The sequence below is a fragment of the Galeopterus variegatus genome, unplaced genomic scaffold, assembly GCF_000696425.1.
Source record: "Galeopterus variegatus unplaced genomic scaffold, G_variegatus-3.0.2 Scaffold617, whole genome shotgun sequence".
Taxonomy (NCBI): Eukaryota; Metazoa; Chordata; class Mammalia; order Dermoptera; family Cynocephalidae; genus Galeopterus; species Galeopterus variegatus.
Window position 1 is genome coordinate 79,752 of NW_007726728.1, and position 26,606 is coordinate 106,357.

The 26,606-nt window shown below is 43.4% G+C and overlaps 1 protein-coding gene and 1 non-coding gene across 2 annotated transcripts in view; both read right to left on the bottom strand.

Moving 5' to 3' along the window:
* VAT1L (vesicle amine transport 1-like) overlaps positions 1-26,606 on the bottom strand; it is a 156,199-nt gene that overhangs the window by 20,646 nt on the left and 108,947 nt on the right. The gene's annotated exons all lie outside the window — the stretch shown is intronic.
* Positions 4,041-4,114, bottom strand: TRNAI-GAU. The gene has a single exon. It is a non-coding gene; the product is annotated as a tRNA-Ile (tRNA).

A 26,606-nucleotide genomic window follows, 5' to 3' on the forward strand; every position in this document is an offset into this window, starting at 1 on the left:
AAAAAAAAACAGAATAAAGCTTTATGAGTAAAACATTTACTAATTTAATAGTTATTATTTCTTATTTGATAGTCACACTAAATCCTGCTGTTGACTTCCTTGAAAAAGCACAAAGCACAAAGTGGGAACAAAATGTCCATCAGGAGTGGGATGGTTAAGGGAATTATAGGATATCCTAGTAAGATCACTTCCTTCCATTTCTCATTAATGTAAGTAATTATGTATTCAGTGTGATCACAACTTTGTAAAATATATTACAGTAAAACAAATAATAGGTTGTGTCAACCTCACAGCCCGGCCTATATCTGAATGGTCGGGTCAGGGCTAGAGCCAGGGCTGAGGGAAAGTCTGTCCAGCAGGGGATTCCCTGGAATCTTTTGCAGGGAGATGTGTAAATAACTCCAAAATAAAATCAACAACCAGTACCCAGGAGAAGCCATATGCTTCACGAAGGGCGAAACGAGCGTCACCTTGTAATCAGCAACTTCACATGCCATGTCTCTCCTAGGGTGCCTCTCAGTACCGCAGGACAGTGAGTCTAAGAGAAGAATCATTATCTCCATGGCCTTCCCCTCGCTCCCTTTTCTCTCTGCAGGACCCCAGAATCTAAACTTGACCTCTATTTTCAGCCAGCCAGTCAGAGATCTGTGCTGTGACCTCCTGGGTGTACTGTCTCCACTCCGTCACTCCCGGCTCAAGGCCTCATCATCTCCCCACAGGATTCTTTTTCTAGCCTCCTACTTGGTCTCTGAGCTTCCAGCTTTTCCATATTCCAATCTGCCCCATTCTGCTGCCAGAGTCATGATTACTGAGAGATATGGTCTTATGCCTTTCATGCCCCACATGCTTGGGACTGTGCTATAAATTCGGTAATGATGATAGTGATTTTGATGGCTAACGTGGATCAGTTAGCATGTGAGCTGGGCACGTGCTAAGTGTCAAGTGTTTTCCACGGAATAGTCCGTTTGCTCCTCATTACAAGCCTATGATGGATGTACTATAATTATTCTCATTTTATATACATAGAAAAAGAGGACTAGGGAGGTTAATTAATCTGTCTGTGGTCACAGACATAGTAGGTAGAAAAGCTAGGATTTCAACCTACAATGTTTATGAAATATTTATAGATGAAATGATATTATATCTGGGATTTACCTTAAAGTACTCCAGGAAAATAGTGGGGAAGGGAGAGCAACTAAGGAAACAAACTTGACCGAATGTTAATCACTGCGGAAACCAGGTGACAGGTACTTGGAGTTGGGAGGACGTCAGTATTCTGTTATTGCTGCTTTTGAATACGTATGGAATTTTCCAAAAAGTTTATAAAATGTGAACTTTGACCTTTCTTCCCCAAACAAAAACTATAACAATTCCAGCATCCAAACGCTCAACCATGACACCATATTACTAGGAGCCTAGTATACGTTCGGTGATGATGCTGCAAAGGACAGGTTTGGGTTCCTTAGAAGTCTGGTGCGAGGGAAAAGTGTTAGTCTCATTTTTCCAGATAGAAGGATGGATCCTTTAAATCAAATAACCCACCTTTTGAGAGTCATAACTTCTACCTCCCAGGTGCCAGGTGGTGTGCAGAGATGAACGCATGCAGCCCCTGCCCTCGAGAAGCCCACAGGCTAGGAGAGAAGGGCAGAGGCCCCGGAGACAGACAATTCCAGCAGAGTGTGGGAAGAGCTATATTCAGGGTACGAATGAGAGGCATGTGAGCCCAGGGGAGGAAATGACTCAATTTAGAGAAAAATGGCATTTGCGTTGGGTTTTTAAGAGTGTGGGGGGGGGCATTTTCCAGGAAGAAAAATTGCATGCAGTCAGGCAAAGGAAGAGAATACTGAAAAGGAGGGGATGGCTCATTCAGCCAACGGCGAGTCAGCGAGGGGGCGCCGTGTGTCCTGGGGACGTTGTGAGCTGAGCTATGTCAGGTGGAACTGACCAGATTTGAGGTGGGCTATTGAGGCAGGCTGTTAAATCATCTCACTTCATCTTTAAGAACACTTTAGGTTGTTTGGAAGTCATAATTCCCCAAAGGGTAGTCAGATTCTCTAAAGTGACCTATGCTTTGAAAGATTTTCCATCAAGGAGAGATGAGATCTGAGGAAATTTGATTTATCTTCATCCATTTTAATTAGCACTGGAAACAGATGGTCTTGCTAGCCCTGGAATCTTCCTTATGTTCCCTCTGTCAGTGTCTGTGTTTTTAAAGTCTAATTTTTAATTATCCTGCCTATTTGCGGAGGCACGGAGGGGAAACAGAGAAGGGCTAACCTTTCCTTTCTCGATCTTTCTTCCTTGCTTGTCAGCTGAGTTTTTTCCTCTAAGCACCAAGGCATATCTATTAGGCTTGAGGTTGTGTTGCCATGGTAACGAGACAAAAACAGGCTCAATATATAGGAAATTAAAAGTAAGTGGTCGGGGAGGCATTCATTGTCTTCCAGCAACTTTCCCTTCCTGCTGAGAGGCCCAGTGGGCAATGGGTTGGGGAAGGAGTGGCCAGACTTCGGCCACTCTTTTTCCAAACTGGGATTCACTGGCTGGTCAAACTGGACTGATCCCTGAGGGGGATTTTGGACAGAAGTTAGATTCTCTGGAGTAACGGGGAAAGGTGAATCTGGGAAGGTCCCCATCACAGACAAAGGAGTTGGGTAGAAGTTGGGGAGGTGGGTGGTTCACCCACATGAATAAGAAACTGACGTCATGTCCACACTGAGCTGTATGGAATCTATAAGACACCTTTAAAACACCTTGCAAAGTCTTTAAAAATCTTCTGACCTAGTAATTCTATTTCTGAAAATGTATCCCAAAGAAATATTCCTTCATCTGGAATTTTTTGAAAAAAGCTTTATATCCAAAATGTTTGTTGCAATTATACCAATAAAAATCAAAAAGTAACCTAGATGTCCAGGAACTAGGGGATGGTTGAGTTAAGACTGATGTAGCCATTTGTTAGAATATTATATAGCCATTATACTTTAAAATGCTTACAAGAGGAAAAAAAAAAATCCACAAATTGTTTTACAAAGTATGATTATAATCTCTAAAAAATGTCAAACCCCTAAACAAAACAAAAGCGAAATAATCCCCCATAAACACAAAAAGAAAGTATTGGGAGAAAAGACAACAAAATATCCCCCAGGGTTACTGCTGGTGGTGGGAATATAGGTTATTTCTATATTGAAGGTTATTGAAGGGGCATATTTTTAAATGTCTCTGTTGAGTATGTGCTACTTTTCTTAATGAAAGAAAATAACAATTAAAAAATAAGTTCCACAGTCTGGAATCAGTCATGTTTCCAAGTGAATGAGTCAACAGCCTAACTGAGTACAGATACCATGAGCCACTTGGGCTCTTCCGTGTGCCAGTGCAGTTCTAGTCATTGTGCAAGTATAAAATAAAATGACATGGCGTCTTTGCCCCTATGGATTTGATAGGCTAGATCTGTTAGCATCTAGATGATTCTGAAATTGACCACTTTGAATGGACTTTGAGTCAAGCCAGATAATTTGTACAAACACACAAGAGACAGGCCTTTGTACAATGCTGAGTCTATAGTTAGACACATCATTATTAATTACTTGGGATTCCATGCAGGTTTTAAAGAAATTGTCCCACGGATGAAGAAAGCTTGAGAGAACATTTAGTTTCTCTCTGCATGTGTGCAGATGAAATTAGGAGAAACCTGCCCCATGAAGGTTCCATCTGTTTGGATTGTTTTCCTTTCCCATTGCTCGCTGGTCTGCAGAGTCTTGGCACAAAGAAGAGACAGGTACATGTGCCTCTCAGCCACTCACAAGTGTTTAAGAAACTTAAAGAGATCTAGAATAATAATGTTGATGAGAATAGCTTTTTGAGCTCTGATTTCTGTAGGTAATAGTAATAGTAATGGTGATAATGATTGTTTGCTGAGGACTTAAAATATGCCGGCAGTAACTGGCTAACTAGTTTACAGTCATCATCTCTCTTAATCTTCACAACAACTTTGTACAAGGCAGGTGCTTTCTGTCTTTCCTTTTTTTTTTCTTTTTGGCAGCTGGCTGGTACAGGGATTGAACCCTGGACCTTGGTAATATCAGTACCATGCTGTAACCAACTGAGCTAACCAGCCAGTTCTATTTCTATTTTACAGATGAGGACATGAAGGATCCTAGAACTTAACATGCTGAAGGTCACACAGCCAAAAAAAAAAAAAAAGGGGAAGAGCTAGGATTTAAATATGGGAATCAGTCTGCTTAAAATTTATTCTATCATGCCCACACCCATTTGGTCATTTAGTGCTTCTAACAAGCGTGAAACATCTGTGTACCTCTGTCGGAGACTGTGAGATTTAGTTACAATCCTTGGGGGCCTATGCCACTCCTTCAAAAGATGGGAGTCCAAGTATTTCAGCAGAGTAAATGCATCTTCTAGAGTGACCCAGCTCACTAAATCTTGAGAGCAGGGTTTTCATCATCAGCATAGTGACATTTTGGGCAGAATAATTCTTTGTTGCGGTGGGCCATCCTGTGCATTGTGGGATGTTTAGCACCATTGCTGGCCTCTACTCACTAGATGCCAGTAGAATTCTTGCAGTAGTGAGAACCAAAAATGCCTCCAGATATTGCCAACTGTCCCCTGAAGGACAAAATTGCTCCCAGTTGAGGACTGCTCTCTTTGAGGTAGACATTAGAAATGGAAGGTTGAAGGAGAGCCAGGTCTGTGGCCAGGAATCAGGTAGGCAAACACAGGTGGACCCAGAATTCTAAAGACACATCATCTCTAACATTGCTGTGGTTCTGCAGTCGTGGGAAATAAAGAGGGATGGTGCTCCTAATAGCACCTCGGTAGCTGCCGTGCCATTTGCTGCGTGAGAGCCCTGTGCTCTGGGCTCCCAGCAATATTATTGCTCTAGAGTTTAAATAACTTTCCCGGGGGCATGCAGCTACTGAGTTGCAGGGCTGGTCTAGGAAGATGAGACCGTTTCTGAATTCAAACCACTGCACTGCACTGTCTACACTTGTAAGTTGACCCTGGGGCCTCCCTTAGCTTGATCCTCCCAAGTTGGGAGGGTCACTAATTGGGGAAGGAGAGAGAGAGGGCTGTAGATGCAAGATTCCTGTTTCCCTCCCCAAATTCTTCTCTCTTCAAAGATTTTCTGACCTATGGGGGTGCTGTGGTCCTTAGTTCTCTGGCCAGAGCATGGAGTTATTTTTTACTTAATTATTGAATGAGTTGAAAATTGGTTATAACATGTAAATAAGACTAAACTAAAGTCTGGGACAACCTACTCCAATAATTTTCTCATCTTCTCATTAAGACCATGACATGTTCATTTAGTCTCATGAGAACCCTGCAGTGATAGAGAATAAAGAATACAAAGGAGGAGAGTAACAGCTGGAGGTTAGTGTCTTGCCTAAGGCACACAGCTAATAAGTGACGAAGGTTGGATTAAAATTTGTTTGACTTGAAAGGCCCTGCTCTATCCACTATTTTTGGAAGAGTGGAGGCTTAAAATCCAGGTAGGCTGACTCTTAATGACTCACGAGCAAGCCATTCTTCCTTTAGCAGCAGCAGTGCAGGGGAGGGGAAGAGAACTGCATTAGTGCTTTTCCACTATTTTTGGAAGAGTGGAGGCTTAAAATCCAGGTAGGCTGACTCTTAATGACTCACAAGCAAGCCATTCTTCCTTTAGCAGCAGCAGTGCAGGGGAGGGGAAGAGAACTGCATTAGTGCTCCGAAGACCTACGATGCAGTTATGATTTGGACCTCTGCAAGTCACTTCACTTTCTTGCCCTCATTTTTTCATCTGAAACAGGGTGTGTATCTACCTGACTCCAGATACAGGTACTTTAGAAGCCCTGGCCTGTATATCTCATGAATTGTTTTAAAGATCCAATGAGAACTTGCTTGCTGCTTCTCTGTGGGGTTCTAGAATCGTCATCCTCCCTGCCTCCAGAACTAAGAGACACACAGTGACCTTTGTAGAGATGATTGCATTTGGAGAGGCTTGGACAGGCAGCCAGGAGTACAGTATCTCATGAATTGTTTTAAAGATCCAGTGAGAACTTGCTTGCTGCTTCTCTGTGGGGTTCTAGAATCGTCATCCTCCCTGCCTCCAGAACTAAGAGACGCACAGTGACCTTTGTAGAGATGATTGCATTTGGAGAGGCTTGGACAGGCAGCCAGGAGTACNATAAGTGACGAAGGTTGGATTAAAATTTGTTTGACTTGAAAGGCCCTGCTCTATCCACTATTTTTGGAAGAGTGGAGGCTTAAAATCCAGGTAGGCTGACTCTTAATGACTCACAAGCAAGCCATTCTTCCTTTAGCAGCAGCAGTGCAGGGGAGGGGAAGAGAACTGCATTAGTGCTCCGAAGACCTACGATGCAGTTATGATTTGGACCTCTGCAAGTCACTTCACTTTCTTGCCCTCATTTTTTCATCTGAAACAGGGTGTGTATCTACCTGACTCCAGATACAGGTACTTTAGAAGCCCTGGCCTGTATATCTCATGAATTGTTTTAAAGATCCAATGAGAACTTGCTTGCTGCTTCTCTGTGGGGTTCTAGAATCGTCATCCTCCCTGCCTCCAGAACTAAGAGACACACAGTGACCTTTGTAGAGATGATTGCATTTGGAGAGGCTTGGACAGGCAGCCAGGAGTACAGCCAACCTGCTGGTGTTAGACACGGGTTGCCATAGACTCTGGCCTCAGACCATGATATAGTTTGAATGTGTCTGTCCCCCCAAAGCCCATGTTGAAATCTGATCCCCAATGTGGCAGCATTGGGAGGTGTTTGGGTCATAGGGGCAGATCCTCATGAATAGATTAATGCCATCCCTGGGGGAAAGGGGTAGTGAGCAAGTTCTCACTCTGTTAGATCCCTTGAGAGCTGGTTATTAAAAGAAGCCTAGCTACTCCCCTCCCTCTCTTGCTTCCTCTCGCCATGTGATTTTCCTGCACCCACCGCTGCCTGCCATGAGTAGAGGCAGCCTGAGGCCCACCCCAGGTGAAGCTGTCCCAGAATCATGAGCCAAATAAACCTCTTTTCATTATAAATTACCAAGTCTCACGTGTTCTGTGATAGCAACACAGAAATGAACTAATACAGACCACATATTTCCCTTCCACACAGTCTCAAGACAGCCACACATCTGAGAGCTTATCTCTGGGATATAAGAGATTATGATTTCCCTGGGAGAATGATCCAGAAACACCAACCCAACTAATATGGATGCAGCTACACAAACATCTATATGTGCCTCCTTCTCCCTGCCCTTCGGAGCTCACTATTGGGGGAAGCAAAGAGGGGCCAGAGAGGGCAGAAGAGTGGGGACTATTGTGGGGAGATGAAGTAACCATCATTGCCATCCCAGGAAGATGGTCCCCAACTCTGCCTGCGAGTGTGAGATTTAGTTACAATTCCTAGGAGCTACACCATTCCTTCTCAGGACGGACATCCTAGGAATCCCTCTAGTATTTCATAACAATAAGCACATCTGGAATGTCCCAGTTCAATAAACCCTGAGAGTAGCTTTGTCATTGGGAGTCCTGGAGCCATCGCCCTGGAAGGCCCAGTCTCTATGAGGTCAAGTGGCTCTCTCTGTTTCCCTTCTGCCCTGCAGCTTTGGCACAAAAGATGAAGCCAGAATTGAGTGTCTGGGCTTGTGCTGGACCCTGGAGCAGAGCAAATTTAGTGGACACGTGTTGGATTTTGAAGTTCTAATCCTAGTCCAAGGAACTTCAACAGGTTACTCAAACTTTCAGCCTCGGTTTTCTCATCTGTAAAGTGGCATAACAATGCTTCCCTCATGGAATGGTGGGAATGAGATAAGTTGGGAAAGCCACAAGAACAGAGCCAGGCACATAATAGGAACCCAATAAATATGAGGCCCTCTCCTCCTCTATACCATTTAGGAGCAGGATGCTCAATATTGTGGTTAAGAAGAAAGTGAATTCGAACAACAGGGACATGACTGGGGCCTTCTGGGGGCAGAACAAGGACCTTATGATAGACCTGGTGGATAATACCATTTAGGAGCAGGATGCTCAATATTGTGGTTAAGAAGAAAGTGAACTCGAACAGCAGGGACATGACTGGGGCCTTCTGGGGGCAGAACAAGGACCTTATGATAGACCTGGTGGATAAAAATGTTTTTGCTTCATTGTTTTCTTCCCCTTGAGTGCTATATGGATTGGTTTGGGGCAGAAGGTGTGTATTAAGAGAGAAATAATGTAAGATGGGCAGAACTTCAAACGCCACAAGGAGTGTTCCAGGCCTCAAGTGGTAGAATAGAAGGTCCTACACTCCTTAAGCTGGGGGATGAAGCATTTGAGGGGATGCCCAAGGCTGGCACACTGAGTGGAGTGACGCTAGCTCCGGTCGTGGGGGAGGGTGCCTGTGTTGACTTAGACCTGGTTCTAAACCCCAACCCCATCACTTACTGGTGTGTGGCCTTGGGCATGTCATGTAATCTCTCTGCCCCAAAGTTTCTTACTTGCAAAATGGTGATAATCATTCTCAGCAACTACAGCTTTAGGGCTTGCATGAGATGACACGTGAAGTACTTTGCATGGTGCTTTCTGCACAGTCCAAAATCTAATTTGTATAAGTGGTGGTTGAATCTGATGGAGTGCTGGAGCCAGCTCCTACTGGTTCATGAAAGCCGACTACGTACGTCTCTTCCCAATTCTGAGTTCGGTGATGCCAGGTTGGTAGCTTGAAATCAGCCATGGTGGGAATATTTACATCATTGAAATTGGCAACAGCCACAAATCGGCAACTGAGACTAATCAGCATGTGCCAGCCCTCCACTGCTTGGATCTAAATCTGTTGGGGTGAGCAGGATGCAGGAGAGCAGGAGATTCCAAAGGCAGAGAGTAGCTGCTAATGCAATCAAGCTACCTCCATGTCTTTCTGTCTCCAAAAGGCCCTATAAGCACACCCCACAAGAGGCTGGGTCTCAACTTCTGAGAGTGCCCAACTGCAAGGGACTTTTGCTTCATCCAGCCACCACCTCAGTACAAGAGACATTAAGTACCATACTGATAACATATTTAAAAGAAAACCCTGCACTACTTCCATAAATGGAATAAAATCAGTCTTATTTGCCATAAACAGCTCAACAGAATAAGTAAAGTGAAAAGAAACAATTTTATCACATTCTAGCTTGATATTGTTGCCTGTCTGATGACTCTGAACTTGATCCCTTCTCCCTCTTTATTAAAAAGGAACAGGAACAAATGTTCAGGAGCATTAAAGTAGATTAGCACCCCTTGGAGACTTTAATCTTGATATAAGCAGGAGGACTGAGAGAGAAATGCAAAGAAAATAACTTGCTCACTCGGTGACTCAACTATTTGAGTCCCACCCCAAATATCACACATAAGAGTTGAGCTCTCTGTGGGAAAAATACATTAGCTGATGCTGAAAGATTTGAAGGTAAAGAGAAACCATTATATCTTAACTAAGCAGGGATGTATTATTGAGCTGAATGCAAAAATCATATTACCTTTGAAGCGGAAGTCAGTGGTGTGTGTATTAACTGACAGAATTGATAGTTAAATTTTCAGGAATTCAGCAAGTTGGTTGACAGCACATTGATAGCTTGAAATTGGCCATGGTGAGAATCTTTACGCCATGGAAATTGGCAAATGCTACAAATCAGAGCTTCCCGTACCCCCAAGATCTGGTTTTTGAAATATTCACTGGCTAAAGCTTTCATGCCATTTTGAGCTTGTTTAAACCCTTTAGGTTACAGCCTAGACTTCTAGGGATGTCCTTTCTCTTTCTCCTGCCTACGAGAATTTATATGGAAAAACTTGAGATGGACTGAACAACTTTCTTAAGTCTAATGATCTCATCTCCATTACTGCATCTTAAAGAAGGGTGATAGATACTACTGCTGAGAAATTTGCTGTAATTGATTACTGTTTGTGAAGTAGACTAACAGCCACATTCTTTAATGAGCTATTTTAAGGCTTCCCTTGCTAAATGTTTGAAATTTATAATGCCCTGGAAACTCATCAGTTTCTAAAGGTGTAGTGACTATTAGGGGAGGAAAAAAAAAATACTGCAGGATATAAGACTATAAATTGAGTGCAGGAATTTTTCTCCCTTTGTATTCTGTCAAGTCACTACTGCCTGTTTTATTCCAAGTCTTTCTATGTATCTTTTTGTTCTAGACTCTCAAACCCTTTGGTCTTTACTACTCATAACGCAAGAGAGGGACCAAACCCAGGTTACCGGATGCAGGGGAAAGGGTAGGCTTTGGAATTATGTTCTCATATGGCTGTTTTTAGCACATAAGTGTTACCATTGGTGTGATGGTAAATACGCAACAACAGGATCTTGGGGTGGCGGGGGTGGGGAGCCCTGATTTATAGCTCTTGCTGATTTTTTGCAGTCCTTAGTGTAACTACTCCCACCTCCACTGATTTCAGGCTATGATGTTATATCCGTGATGCAAAGCTGGCAAGAGATTCTCACAATGGGCTGTCAGGAGCTGGTGCATTCTGGCTCCATCCAGCACACCATTGAGTGTTGCTCAAATAGATCTCCAATCCTTCAGAGAACTGGCAAGTGCTCAGTCCTACAGAGAGGTATAGACAGGTATTTCCCCAGAGTTTGCTTGGAGAAGTGGCGACAAGTTCCAGACAGCAATGCAAGAGTCACCCCGCTGTGTGCTGTGGCTGGAGCACACAGGAACCATAAGGGAACAGCACAGTGCTCTCAGGGCAGAAAGCAGCTAGAAGCAGGAAGCCCAGATCTTAGCAGTCCTGGTGGGTGCAGGTGGAAAAGATTTGAAGCCTCATTCCAGGAGTGGGGAAAGGGTGCAGAGAAACACCAGCCCATCTTCCCCTCTACCCCTCTCTCCCATCCCCACACTCATCATCCCCCTTTACCCTCCTCTATTTGTTCTTAGTGTGGATCACCTTCTAATATAAAGTGAAAAACAATTTACTTATTCATTATATTCATTGCTTATTATTTTCTTCCCCCACTCACCCACCCCTGCATAGTAGAAAATAAGCACTAAAACAGAGGGTTTGTTTTTTTTTAAGTGAGTGTATGCCCAGTGCCTAAAACAGAGCCTGGCAAATACTTGGAATTCAATAAATATCTATTGAATCAGGATCCAGTAGACAAGGCAGACAATAAAAAAGGAACTTAGAACAATGGTTCCCAACTTGTAGCATGCATTACGGCCACCGGGGGAGAACTCCAATAACTTCTGATTCATTAGGTCCAAGCTGGAGCTCAGGAATTGGCCCAAGTGGTCCACACATAGACACACCCAGTCACAGTGAGTTGTGTTCACAGAAGAAAGGGTTCTGTCCTTCTTGTTCTTAGAGTCACCCTTCCCAGGTAGTAGCAGGAAGCTGAGGAGACCTCAAGGGTACCCAGTCAAGGAGACATGAGTCAATCTGTGGTCTTCTCTCTGGGTGGGTTCAGACCCACTTCAGTTATTGGTGGCCTTCTGGTGCTTGACACCAGCACCAAATAGACTTGGTAGTGAAATAAGTGACCATCATACCTTTTCAGGGTGATGCTTTTTATTTTTAGAATTGCACATTTTTCTGATTCTTAAACCTTCAATGACTTGGCATCTTCTTTCAGAACTCTCTGGTTCTATCTCGAGTATTTGGGCAAGTTCCCTCAGGTACATTCCACTTCTCTTTAAATATCTTTTGAATCCTCACCTAGGGGGGTATCACTGTTAGTTTAAGGCTCAGATGGTCCCCTCCCTCAATGTAATCATAGGGACCCAACTCACTTGTCAAAGAGGTCTTTCTCCTGGTCTCAGAACTTGGAGGTTTATCTTTGCTGTTGGCTTTTACATGAACGTGGTGGCAGGTGCAATGTGGCAGAAAGAGCTGCCTGTGTGGTGAACTGAGAGGATTCAGGCTCTTCTTACTGAATTTAGTAATCCTGGGCAAGTCACGAAGCCACTTGCGCCTCAGTATCTTCTCTAAAGTGGGGGTACATACTGCCCCAGAGGATTTTAGTGAGGAGGAATGATGGCTACAGAAGTATGAGTGTTCTGCAACCTCAAGTCTCAGTGTAGAAAAATAACCAGGAATGCCCAACTTCCTACTCTCGGCCAAGGGTTTGTAAGCTCCCATTGTACCCACCAGGTCTTTCCCCAATTAGTCCAGGAAATTTATAGGGAAAGTCATTGGTGCTGTGATCTCCTTACGACCTTACCATGCCACCTCATTTCTTCCTACCTCCTTTCATATATCACTGATTCTTGGAAGAGAAAAATTAGGGGGTGTCAAGAAGAGAGAGACAGAGGCAGGATGCTCTGGAGAATAAACTTAATATTTATTAGGCATCTACTGTGTTTTAGACAGTGCCGGGTACTTTACATACAGCTTCACATTGGAGCTCCCAATGCCCTGCAAACACACGTTTTACTTCAATTTGATGGATGCAAACACTGAATCTCAGAGGGATTAGACATTCTGTCCATGGTCACATGGGCAGTTTATGCCAGGGATGGACTTCAAATTCTGGCTAATATTTTTTAAAAATATTACCTCAGAAGTTTTCTCATCAAAAATAGCAAGTTAAAGTCTACATAGCTGCCTAGGTAAAGAATTTGTTTTTTTCCCCTAATATTTTGAAATCAAATATATTACTAGTAACCCTACCATATGTCAGCATTAACTAAGACCAGTACATTTCCTTTAGCTGTATGATTTTTATATCCTCTCAGGGAGTTGTAAGGTATTATTACGTATCCAGACTTTCTGATTTCCTGCTAAGATTTTACTGTACAACAGTCTGCATTTACAGTACATGAATAAATTATTTTTCTCTATAAAATAACTTTTAAAAAAGTATGATGACAAGTACTTGCTTGCATGGAATTTCTTTATAAAATTGGGTTATGTCTCATATAACTGGTAAATTGTACACATCAGCAAAACCATAGTATTTGGCCCCTAAACCCTTCACTCCCTCTTCCTTGGACTGTCTTTTAACATCTCACAGGCCTTACTCTTCCATGGATCACATTGGGAAAATCTGATAGGAAAGTTCTTTGTATTTAGGCTGCTTTTGTTTGTTTCTCAGAGGTAAGATGTGTGATCTTGGCTGAGTTATTTATTCGCTCTGGGTCTCAGGCTCCTTATTTAAAAGGGAGCTATTGAAATAGTTAAAGCCTTAAACCTTTCACTTCCAATATTCTGTCATTCTGTGTGTGCTGATGTCATTTTATGTGAAGTTAAGTTGTTGAATGTCCATCCACCCCCTTCCATGGAAGAATGATCTTTTGAGGCAATGATTCTCTGGGAGGCAAACTAATAAAAGGGGTAAGCCACTGGCCTTTGGAGTAGAATAACCTGCGTTTGCACTGCAGCTCCACCACTGATTGGCTATGTGCTGCTGAGTAAGCGACCACTTTTTAGCCTCATCTGCAAAACCGGAAGAATACCGTTATCCACCTTTAGAGTTCTGAGGTTTAAGTGAGATTGAATTTAAGATTCTTAGAATAGTGCCGGAACATCATAAGCACTAAACACATTATGTTGAATAGTATGTCTTAGGATGGGTCAGGATAAAGCCAGAGAGAACGCCGCGTCAGGGGATCATCCCACTTTTCTTGACCTGCTCTTTCTAGAAAGACAAACAAACACTCTGGGGAGGAGAGAGTAGAGTGCTCATCTGTGTGTTCCCTTGGACAACTTTGCAGCATCAGGGCAGGCCAAGAGGACACGTGCATCTCCTGGGAATACGAGTGAGGGGTTTTATTTATAGTCAAGGCTTTCAACACCCTGGATTAGAACTGTCCAAGCACCAAAGGTAACCCACACCTTGCAGGAGGTTTTATTGGGTACCAGGGAGTTTACTTTGAGATGCAAGTGAGGCAAAAGCCCTGGGACTCTTCTAGAATGTTGGATTAGGACTGGGAGTGTCTTGTTGAGTTTGGGAACTGATCTCACTTGCCATGGCAGATGCCCATTCAAAGGACAGGGTCAGACTAAACTGCTGACCCTCCTTCCTGTGAGGACCAATGTATGGGGTAGGAAGGGGGTGGCCATTGCACAGGAAATAGCTGAGCAATGTCCCCCAAAGAGTGCCAGTAGTGGTGACAGTGGGGAAAACTTAATGGCTTCCACTGAAGCTATGCGTGGCCCGGAAAGAAAACAACATAGGTGTGGGTGGGATTCAGTGGATCATTTCAAGAATGATAAGGAATTGAGCTGGGGGGTGGCTCATTACAATAAAGATAAAAAATACGGGCTGGGGGGTGGGTTGCTGTGTTGGTGGCCCGTTCCAAAAAGGATGAGGAGTGTGGGCTATGGGTATGGGCTGGAGGTTCATTTCGGAATAGGTGCCCTTTGTGGAAAGGCATGCAGGAAGCAAAGCACATTGTACTGGACAGGATAGTGCTGGGAGGGCAAGTTTGGAATCACTGTGCTGAGTTCAAACACCAGTTCTACCACTTACCAGCTGGGTCTCCTCAGACAACGTGCTTCACCTCTAAGTGTTTCTTCAACTATAAAATCGGGATAACTACAGCACCTGCCTCATGTCACCTTGTGAGCACTAAATCACTTAGCAAGGGTGAGGGAGGCCTTTGTTTCTTTCTGGGAGGAGTCTGCATCTCAAAGAGTTTCCATCTAACTTTCTATCTGCCATCCTCTCCATTCTGACAATGTCGGTGGTTTGAGATATGTTGACTATTTGGGAAAATGAGGCTCTTTTCTTCCACTCGAAATCTACTTTTATATTTTAAATGTTTTCTGGAACACATGCATGATTTGCGAGAGCTGAGAATTGCTACTAAGGCCTTTATTTCTGAAGTATTAAACACTGAAGGAAATTCAGCGTGCCTTGAAATTCCTTAGGGAATAGTATAAATATATGTACTTAAAAACACATGCGGAGAGAGACTGTATAACTCCTGCTTCTACCAATGTTGAAAAATGTTGCTGATCTTTCCCTCACTAATGATCCCTGCCTGGAAGAGGGTGTTCCATTGTTCAGGCAGCTTTGAATCAAGAGAGTAAATGAAGTATTAAACACTGAAGGAAATTCAGCGTGCCTTGAAATTCCTTAGGGAATAATATAAATATATGTACTTAAAAACACATGCGGAGAGAGACTGTATAACTCCTGCTTCTACCAATGTTGAAAAATGTTGCTGATCTTTCCCTCATTAATGATCCCTGCCTGGAAGAGGGTGTTCCATTGTTCAGGCAGCTTTGAATCAAGAGAGTAATTATTGAAGGAGAGGGAGGGGAATTTCTGGAGACAAAGAAAGATGTCGCATTCCATCCATCTAGAGAATGCGGAGCTCAAATAAAGAGCGTTCAAAGTGCATCAGTATCATGCAGCATAAAAATAACAGCGCATCCCGGCACAGCAACCCAGAAGACTTCAACCCTCATCTAATAAAACATTTCTTACTTTCCTGATTCCTCCATCAATTTACGACATTTTGTGCAATTATTTTCTTTGACTGATTTTGGTAACATGAAACATGTCATTTAAGAGGGGCTTGCTTTCAAATCTTATTTCCTTGATCTACTATTTCTTTAAATAAGAGTCCCTTTCCAGGTCATGCTTGGAGGGCGAGTGTCCTCACAAAGGGAGACTGCAAGAGGACTGGGCATGGCTGGGTCTCTGGGCTGAAAACAAAGGCTTAGAGCTCTAGGTGGGGAAGTTGCACATTTCAAAGAGTCATGGGGCGTGGGGTGAAGTTGGGAGGACTGTGAAGTCAACTTTATTTTTTATTCTGAAATACTCTAGAAAATCTGCCCAAATCTGGCCACATTTCCATGTACTTAATCAACAATCATATCTTTGAGTGTCCCCTCCTCCCCTCACTGGTTTTTAGTGATGGGTCATCGGCAGAGAATGATGAAATAAACACGTACCATTGATCATCAAAGGAACAAATAAAGCATTTAGTCAATTTCATGGTCAAGGACTTTCAAAGTAAGAAAGGGGGAGGGGGGAATTAAAGAAAGATGATGCTTCTGGCTTTTTATGTTGTTTTAAAGATTTCTCAGAACGCACCATTCTGTGAACCAGTAACACCTCCACAGGTCCACGATCTATTCTATTCTTTCAATTTCCTTTAGGTTCTCCTCGTTTGCAGGGCCAGGGAAAAGCAAAATTGATTTTAGGAAGGGAAACTGTGAAAAATGGTCTGGGTTAGTCTCATCTCCTGCTGAGTTCATTTCATTAAATGAAGCAGAGAAAACACCAAAGCCTCGAAAGCTGAAATAGTCTCTTTTACTTATATTGACTCTGGGCAGAGAAAAGCAGTGTTTACTGAATGGAGTTGCTGTGCATATACGGGCGCCTTTAATCCCCTCAACAATCCTGTCCATTAAGTCGTCTTATTAGCTCAGTTTTATAAACAGGAGGCTGAAGCTCAGGCAACTTGATCAGACAGAGACAGTTTTACAGATCAGAACTCTTCTTATGGAGAAGGCACTATGTTTGGAAAGAAATCCTTCAGTCAAATGAAAAGGGACAGAGGCTGAGCCGGCCCTCTCCCTGCCCAGGGCTGATACCGGGTCTTAAGAGAAAGGAACAGATTACTCTGCTAGACAGAAGGAAATAAATTTGAAGGTCTTGGAGGCTGTGCTGAGGGGTTATAAAGAGGGGCAAGTAGATGGAAGCCTGAAGAAGGCTGTGGGTTCATGCATCTTGATGTGATCTCTCCCTGCCCTCACATGCTACAGCTCAAGATACTCAATGTGTGTGTTGGAGGTGGACTGGGGACATCTTATGGGGCCCAGTGGTCCCAGGTGAAACAGAGACCCTGCCCACAGTCTTGAGGAAGACCAGCTGATCATAAGCCCAGGAAATAGCAAATAGTGAAGGAAGAATTCCAGACTTTTGCAGACCACAGGATTCACTGTCTGTGTGTGTGTGTGTGTGTGTGTGTGTGTGTGTGTGTAGCTGTATTATGTACAGATGGAGATAGTGAGGTTCAGAGAGGTTGAGTTCACTGCTGAATGTCCCACACCTGGTAAGAGATAGTGGGGATCTAACCTCTGATTTGTCTGGTGCTGGAGCTGCAGAAACGAATTTCCATCTCCATGTTTGAGGAAGGGAAGGTGGGAAGGCAGACCCCAAACCATGAGGGAGACATCTGGGCTTGTGGACAGAGGGTCAACTTGACAAATGAGTCCCCAGCCACCAGCACGTGGGCTGAGCTCGTAGCGGCCGTGCAGGGACGGTTTACACAGCAGCCTTTTTTGTTTTTCCCCTCCAGTGGAGGCAGGTTTGTTTGTAACAGCTGTGTGTAAAGCCTGGGTGGGAACTTTGAGCAAGAAGGAACCTTGGGAGATGTTCTTGTCCACCCCCCTCATTTTATGGATCAGGAAACTGAGGCCCAGAGAAGTAAGCCACGTGACCAGGAAGGAGGCTGGCTTCTGAAAAATGCCAAAGGGATTCTACAGAAGCCCAACAGAGAGCAGAAAAAGCCTGACAAGGGAGGAAGTCTGCTTAATTTTGTAAACATCCATCCTCCCAGGAACAAGGATTTTCAAACCTGATTCTGGGCCCATGAAATTGTTCCTTTTAATGGATGCTGTTGGCTCCCCACCCTGTCCTCATTCCCCAGTTCCTGTTACTGTTGGCCCACAAACTCACAGCCGCCCCCTTTCCCCACAATTGCCCTCTGGAAGCTGAGGTCCATGAGGTCATTCAGGTTCCAGGGCCTGCTGCTGGGGGGGTGGGCACTGTGAGTTGGGGGAACTTTCCAAAGCCCACCACTGTGCAAGGAACTGCTGGCTTTGAGAGGCCACCAGGTACAGTGCGGTGGTTCTCAAAATTTAGTCCACGTAGAAATCACCCAAGATTCTGAATGAATAGGTCAGGTTGGGGCTACAGAATGTGAATTTTAAAGTGCCCCAGCAATTCCAACTCAGGGGGTTCACAGACCACACTCTGAGGGGCACTGGCATGGTGAAAATGGCCTGGGGTGGGAAGCCAGGCAAAGCTAGGTCTAAATCCTAGCTCCGTGGGGAAGGGGCTTCAACCTCTGCACTTCGGTTTCTTCATCCATCAGATGGGAGGTGTTTGGAGTGTACAAGTTCAGAGAGATTTCTATACAAAGCCTGCCACAGTGCCTGGCACACAGGGCATCATCAACTTTAATACTCTTCTTCCTGCTCCCGATTCCCAAGGCTGCTTTCTGGCTTCTCCCCTGTAAGTCCCATCCCTGCTGTCACAACCACATCCCCTCTTTTCATCATATTCCCAGCTGTGTCAAGCTGCCAGCAGCTGCCTGTCTTTTCATCATAAAGAATTAATCTCCTTTCATTCTGAGGCCAAGGCAGGAAAAGAATGTTCCCTTGCAGCCATTAATAAGCAGCACGTCTCTAACAAAGACTTAGGCTCCCTCCGCTCAATTGAAACGTGTCTAACTCTGCTGCCTTGATGGAACTGGCCTTGGCAATTACTGTGATTCTGACTCTGAGTACTTCAGCTTGAACATGGTGCCTTTTCATTCTGAGACCTAATAAGAGCCACATAGATTTTATACATGCATGTGTGCACATGCAGACACACAGAAACACACAGACACAGACATACAGCCACACACGGAGAGATTCTTCATTTGTCAAACAATATTCTACATGCTTGAATTTACCAGATAGTAACAACTTGTCTCAATAGGTGCTAATCTGCCAAAAAAAAATTTTTAACGTGTACATGATTCCTTGATCATTATTTATTCATGTAGGATTTGAAGTGACTTAGAAAAAATAAAAATGCCTGAAAGTCTCAAATAAAGTGATTAAATTAGGGTAAAGGGAAAATATTAATAGAGACATAAAACTAAGTCAAGAGTAAGATGAGCAGGTAAAGTGCATACAAAAGGTCCTGTGTAGGTTACAGGACAGCCCACATCTGGCTCCCACAGCCAAGCCTAAGAGGGGAGCCCAACTCACTTTGGGATTTGTGGTCCCCAGAAGATCAGAGAAAAACCACTTCCTCAAGAGAAACACAGTTCTCTCTCCCTCCTGCTGTAGTTCTTCATGGGTCCTCATAAAGGGGAATCTCTGAAGTGGATAAAATTTTCAAACACCTCTGTGAGATACACAATGGAGATTCTTCTTATTGCAGAATCTCTCAGTGCAAGATAGGGAAACGTCAACACACTGTTCAGTAAAGGCAATTCCACGACGAGTCAGAGCTATAGGGTCTTGATTTACAGTGTTCCTGGGCTCTGACTTACTCCAAGCCTGATTGCTTTCTACTCTGCTATGCCCCAGGACATTCATATCACCTGTCAGTAATAGCCCTTCTTACCTCTAAAATAAGATTTGGCCTCAGAATCCTTCCCAACACAGATTTCCAGGTAGCCACTGTCAACCCACTGAAATCGGCATATTAGATAAAGCTGATTTGCCACTGCTGATGTAGAGCAATGGATACTTGTGTTAACTTCTGCTGAGTTCAATATACGTATGCGTGTGTGTGCGTGCACTATATATACACATGTTTATATGTCATATACACTCATATACATATTACATACCTATATACACACATACAGACATATGTATACGCACATATATTGAGAGACTCAGACTTCTGCATATAATTCAGTGGGGGTTTTAAGCACCAGTGAGGCATATTGAGTTATTTTTCTCCCACTACAAATGGCAGCTGTGTTTTGGAGAGTCCTTTAGACAGCATTTAGAAGGTCTACTCTGCTTCTTCCTTCCCCATTGCTACTGACTGGCTATTGCTTCTGGCAGTTGTAAGTGAACCTGTCTTTCAGTTTCCTCCACCTTTTGAGCCTTCATATCCCACAGCAGATCAGGGTAGAAGCAGTCCACATATGCAGTGGCTAGAATTGTGTGCAAAGCAAAAGTTCCCAGGAACTGAACTAGGTCTTGCTTGACTAGGTATATGCTTTGGTGGCTCTGCGCAGTCCCAACAGTGATCACTTTGCTCTTCCTTCTGGAATTCTGGCTGTGTCTGGATAAGGTTTGCTTTTTAGATAAAAGAGATACATTGAACCTGTCTTAATAGTAGCACATATCTCTTGCTTTCTGAGCTCTCACTTTCTGGAACTCATACTCTGCAAACCTGGGAGCCAAGGACATTTGGGTAGTAAAGGATATTATATAGGCTCTTTCTCTTTCTCTGTCACAGTCATCTTTCCCCCATTTCAAAGAGACTCACTTAACTCATGCAACATGAGTGCCACTACTTAAGAACAAGTGGGATCTGAGAAGGCGGCTCAGACTTACTCAAGAACACTTGAATATCCCCACATCCTACCCTAGGCCTGTTGGACAGGGGAAGAGGGTATTGTTTGGTTCCACACATCTCCGCCTCTAATTAATTTTAAATAGGCTGCCTGGCAATGCTGGTGATCCAGACACATCCCATTCCAGCTCCAGCCTCTATTTCTGTTAATTGGGGAATGTTTGGTTTCAACTAATCAGCCCAGCATCCTTTCCAATCAAAACAGCATTCTGGTGTAGGTACAACACCCATCACTGAAGAGCCCTATCTGGCTTGCAAATCAGGGAGCATAAGGGACTTCCTCTTTTCCCCTGGACACCCAGGTTGCAGGTAAGGCATACCAACACACATACACACCCCTCACAACTCCGGAGGGATTTTTAGCCTTTCATTAGTGGCTAGTTAATGGCTAGTTGGTTTCAATGTCCTTCACCTTCCACATTGGCACAGCCTCTACCATGAAAGGTCAGATGCCTGCCTTAGCACTGTTTATCTAGCCAAGGCTCTCTTGAATAAACAAAAAGCTAGAAAGGAAGGAGCCAGACTAAGCTCATAGGAAAGAGAGAACTTACTCCATTGAACAAACATTAGGAGCCTATCTTGGACCGAGTATTGTGCTATACATTATGAACTATGAGATGAATAAGGGAAGGTCTCTGCCTCCTAGTAGCTCAGAGTTGGAAGGAAGAGAAAGGTAGGCAAAGTAAGAATCATAAGTGATCAGCTTGGGAGGGCCCATGCATTTCCTTTCCATTTTAAACTATATTTCCAGGGAAGGAGTTAGATGTTGAGAAATGGTTGGAAGAGGAGATTTTCCATCCTCCCTACACCACAGGTCAACCAAGTGCACCCTGGGCAGCACCTACACTCCCAGCAGGCATTGTGAGCTGACATTCCAATGTCAGTCACAGCAAGACAAGGAGAGCAGAGGTCAAGGGAGGAGGGGACAGAAGGCAGGGAGAGACAAGTGGCCAGCGAAGGAGTCCCATGGAAGGAAGATGGTAGTTGGAATTACAGCAGTGGCTGTGGGATGGAGAAAAATGAGTAGATTCAAGAGAAACATAGAGGGAAAAGGGGACAAAATATGTTTGGATACACATCTGCAGAGAAGGAGAGATTTCTATCTTGGTTTCCTGTGTGATGGTAGTACCATTAATTGGGATGTAATGAGGAAAAACATTTCTAAACGTCTGACTCAGTACTTAGCTTATTGGGCTCACTCTATCACCTCTTCCCTGTCCTCTGAGACACCCAGAATAAATAGCTTGTGGGGCCAGCCAATGTGGACCAGTGAGAGAACCTTCTAGTTTCTTCAGCCAATTAGCAAGTTCCTGAATGCCTTTCCTTTGCATCCCCATACCTCCCTATTCACATACTTATTGGACATGAAGTTCTTCAAAAGGGGCCTTTTTGATAGAAAAGATTCAGGCATACATCTCTGCTCCTTATTTCCCTATTTCTCTGCCTCATTGGCTGACAAATAAGTGACAGTGTCCTAGGGTGATGGGAAGGGGCAGTCAGACCTAGACAGTCTTGTATGTCTAGAACATCAGTGTCTGGGTTCAAATGATTTCTATCCCTGGGACTTCCTCAGGGAAGTCTGGGGATTCAAAATCCTTCCAACCCATATATCTCCCCTCCAAAGGCAGAACAAATCATATATCTTCTTCATTACTCCTTAGTGTACTTTGGTAATAATCTCCCCTACGTCCAGAGAAATTTACTGGAACCAGAAAGGCAACGCAACATAGTGAAGAAATCCTCAGTTTAGACAGAATCCACGTCTCTACTCACCCGATCCCAGTCCTTTTGAGCCTCAGTTTTCTTATCTGTAGCTCTGTAAACTGCCTATTAATGGAGGCTACAAGCAAATCAAGACGTAAGGAAACTGGTTAGTTCTCTGAGCTGGATTGAAAACTACCTCCTTAATTGCAATGATTTGAAGCGGAACAGGGATCTTTGGGACTGCATTAGGATGAATTTAATTATCTTTGTTAAAATTGCAGTGGGACCTGAGTCCCTTTAGCAATTTTTATCTTCCAATATGAAAGATGGTACGTTTAAAGGCAATACTTTCATAAAAGGTAATATCATTGAAATTATAAAGCACAGATATGCCTTGCCACATAAAGGCTACATCTCAGAGCTCAGGAGGCCTTAACCCTCCCTTTTTCATCTCTTTCTTCTCTTCTGATTTTTCCCCTTTTCTGGTCTCACCTCCTGTCTCTCATCTTACTAACTAGGAAGATGAGCTTAGATTTTCTCTAACCCCTTCCCTTTTTTCTTGTCATTCTTCCAAATTGGTCCTCAGTTAATGGAGTGAGGCTTCCATGGTGACTCTGAGAATCTGGGTTACATTTCAGAGGCTCCATTAGGCCACAGAGACAAATTACTCAGCTATATCTCTTATCTAAGCCCTTCAAGTGCTTGTGGATGAATAATAAGCTGTGATTCACTGAAGTAATACCCAAAGATGACTTTCTATCAAAGCAGTGTCTGTTAGAACTCCCGCCCAGCACAGCTGTCACTGTGAGAATGACTAATGTCACCATGAGTGCATTCACCACTAATCAGAGGGCGCTCTTTGCACAGGATGCCAACAACAAAGTGGGGAAATGACAGAGGTTGCTTTGAAGATGTGCCTGCCTTAAGAAAGAGAGCAAAACTCAGTATACCATAAGAGAGCAAAATTCAATGTGGTCCCTTTAAGGGGTAGATTGGAAAAAATAAAAACAAAACCAGTTCCGCCACAGGTTCTTTTGAAAACCTCATTCTTTCTTTGTTGACATTTCTACATGTGATAAAAACAAAATATCAATTTACAACACACCCTCATATGTTTTTAACACTTAGAACAACCCTATGGGGAGAGTGGGTAATATTCCCATTTTACAGAAGAGGAAGAGACAAGAGCCTTCTGAGTTTTGTACTTGCACAAGTACTAAGTGGCACAGGTAGCACTTGAACTCTGATCTTCTGAACCCGAGCCCCTGTGCTTTCTGCTATGCCATGTTGGAGGGAACCTACCCTAGGGAGAGTTCTTGAGGAGGCAGCATTTCCAAGGACACTTCTTTGCTCAGGAACATACAGTGAATCCCTATTATTGAGGACACTAAACCCCAGTGGACTTAGGGTACAGCAGATGCTGTCACTGTCCTGCCCTTGTCCCCTCATTCTGAACGACCCCACAGTGCAGCTAGCCCATGCCTTTATCTGAAGACTTCCTCTCGCTGGTGCTGCCTGCAAAGCAGGCCAGAAGTGCCAGGGAATTCATGTTCCCCACCCCTGGAGCAGCTCTCCACCAGTGACTACTGGGAGTGATGCTTAAGTGTGTCCTCAGGCGATGACTCCAAGGTGGGTGGTCTGTACTGCCTCTCATAGTGCCCAGTGGGATTAACCTCCAGTTACTCACGGGAGTAGCTGGCTTGATAATGTACCTCCTAGTGGTTGCCTTCCCTTCCTGGTCTCACTTTCCACCTCTCCCACCACTGTGCTCTGGGGTCCCACATACACATCTTGCACTTAAATCCCTGTCTCAGGGTCTGCTTTTGGTTTGCGAGACCCTCCATCTGGCTCCATTTCTTCTTTCCAGCCTCAAATGCCATCAGTTCTCCATTTGTTCATCTGTTCCCATAGGCTCGGTCTTGCAATTTACATAGTGATGGAACACTTCAAGGTTTTGCTCAAATCCGGCTCCTCTGGGAGGCCTTCCCTGATTTGAGACCCTCCATCTGGCTCCATTTCTTCTTTCCAGCCTCAAATGCCATCAGTTCTCCATTTGTTCATCTGTTCCCATAGGCTCGGTCTTGCAATTTACGTAGTGATGGAACACTTCAAGGTTTTGCTCAAATCCGGCTCCTCTGGGAGGCCTTCCCTGATGACTCCCACCTGGGTCCACTCACCAGGCCTTTTGCGACATCTCCCCACATTAAATAATGACTTATACTGCTTTGTCTCCTAATTCTTCTTTCATCTATGCTATTTGTTTTCCTCCAAATGGACTTTAAGCTCCTGTGCATCAGGATCATGCTTACAGCCAGTAATGTACTAGTAAATGTTTCAACAAATGATTCTCTGAAAAAAAAGTATCCATATATGCTCATCCATAAGTTTATGATAAACTCTACTGACATAGAATGTGTAGCACACAATTTAAACATGATAATAAATATATAATACTCTTTATTACTTCTTATTTATTTATTTTTGGGGGCTGTTAGGCAGTATGGGGATCCGAATTCTTGAACTTGGTGTGATAATACTTCACTCTAACCAACTGAGCTAACCAGCCAGCCCTATGATACTCTTTATTGTAAAGCCCACATTGTCAATTTGTTCCTAGAGAGGGCTTCTGTTGGTTTTTGCCAAACATTTTTATCTGCTCCCAACCTATGGGGACGATTCAATCATGATTTGATGAATTTAGTTTCATTGTAATGCAATTCAATATTCTTTACCTAATAAATTCAGTGTTATTAAATCTGATATATGACTGATATCTGATCTATGGTAAAACTGTTTCTTACCCTCATATAAATTTTATTCAATAAAGTGTAACCTTTTTCAGCTTCAGCACTAGACATGACATTTTGAAGTTTAATATGCATTATTCACATTTTCTCCATTATTTTAAGTCTAGACAATCAACAAAATGGTAAGTCAACTCCTGATTGTAGTGTTTGCCAATTTCCTTTGTGTAAATACTCTCACTGGGGCTGACTTTCAACCCACCAAAATGATGTCACTGAATGTGGTCTTCGGAAGGAATGCCTGGTAGCTCACCATTATGTAGTACTCCCTCATACAGCTATAATCAATGCAAGTAACCTCAAGAGCACAGGTAGTCGAATGCAGTAAAATAAGAAGTGATGAGTTATAAATATTACCTTTGTTTTTGATAAATATTTTAAGTTATGTTTATATGATTTAGTATTTGATATAATAGCTTTGTTCAATGGCTGGTTGACAAAATTCCAGAATACTAAACAATCAGCTCCAGCATGCCACTGCATCTATTTAGTAATTGAGAGTGTCTAATGCAGTTCTGGGCTGCAGTAAAAGCTCTGTGAATACCTGCTGTGTGAGTGAGTAGCTTTTGTTTTCAAAAGGGCAGATGACCAAAGAGCTTGGGAAAAATAAGGCAGCCTTTAGACATTTCTCAGTAAATGCTGGTGCTGAATAGTGTTCTCTCTACAGAGAGGGAGCCCTCAGCATCCTCAGGAGGTCCACAAATTTAGTTCTAGATCTTTTGCCTCATCTACCTTGCATTCCAAAATTTCCTCATTGCCCATATTTCCTTGTAGCCATGTCAGGGAATAACCCAGATCAGTCCAGGTGCCAACATGTCCCAGAGTTGGGTCCCAAGGACTAAGCTCTGGGACATCCCAACATGAGGAGGTCAGGTAGAAGAGGAAGATCCATCAGTGGAGACCAACAGGCAGCAACCAGCAACGTAGGATCAAAACAAAGGAGGCATAGTGTCTTAGAAACCAAGCGTATTAGTCTGTTTCTGTTGCTTATAACAAACTACTTGAAATTGGGTAATTTATAAAGAAAACAAAATTTATTGCTTACAGTTTCTGAGCCTGGGAAGTACTAAGTCCATCTGGTGATGGTGACAGGGACCCAGGGGTCTCTCATTGCAAGATGGTAGAAGCAGAGAGAGCAGAGAAGGAGAAAGTTCTGCATGCACTGTCCTTGTAAAGCCCTCAGAACCACGCTCCTGACCACCATTTTTAATCCATTCACTACTGCAGGTGCAACAATCTAATCACCTCTTCAAGGCCCCACCTTTCAATTATCATAATAGGATTTCCCACCCTCCTAACAGTCACAGCAGGGGCTAAATTTCTAACCCATAAAACTTGGGGGACACAATTCAAGCTTCAGGGAGTTTGGGGGGGACATAATCCCATTCACTACACCAAGTGAAGAAAGCATCAGGATAAAGGGAGTGGTCACTTTGTCTCCTAATTCTTCTTTCATCTATGCTATTTGTTTTCCTCCAAATGGACTTTAAGCTCCTGTGCATCAGGATCATGCTTACAGCCAGTAATGTGCTAGTAAATGTTTCAACAACTGATTCTCTGAAAAAAAAGTATCCATATATGCTCATCCATAAGTTTATGATAAATTCTACTGACACAGAATGTGTAGCACACAATTTAAACATGATAATAAATATATAATACTCTTTATTACTTCTTATTTATTTATTTTTGGGGGCTGTTAGCCAGTATGGGGATCCGAATTCTTGAACTTGGTGTGATAATACTTCACTCTAACCAACTGAGCTAACCAGCCAGCCCTATGATACTCTTTATTGTAAAGCCCACATTGTCAATTTGTTCCTAGAGAGGGCTTCTGTTGGTTTTTGCCAAACAT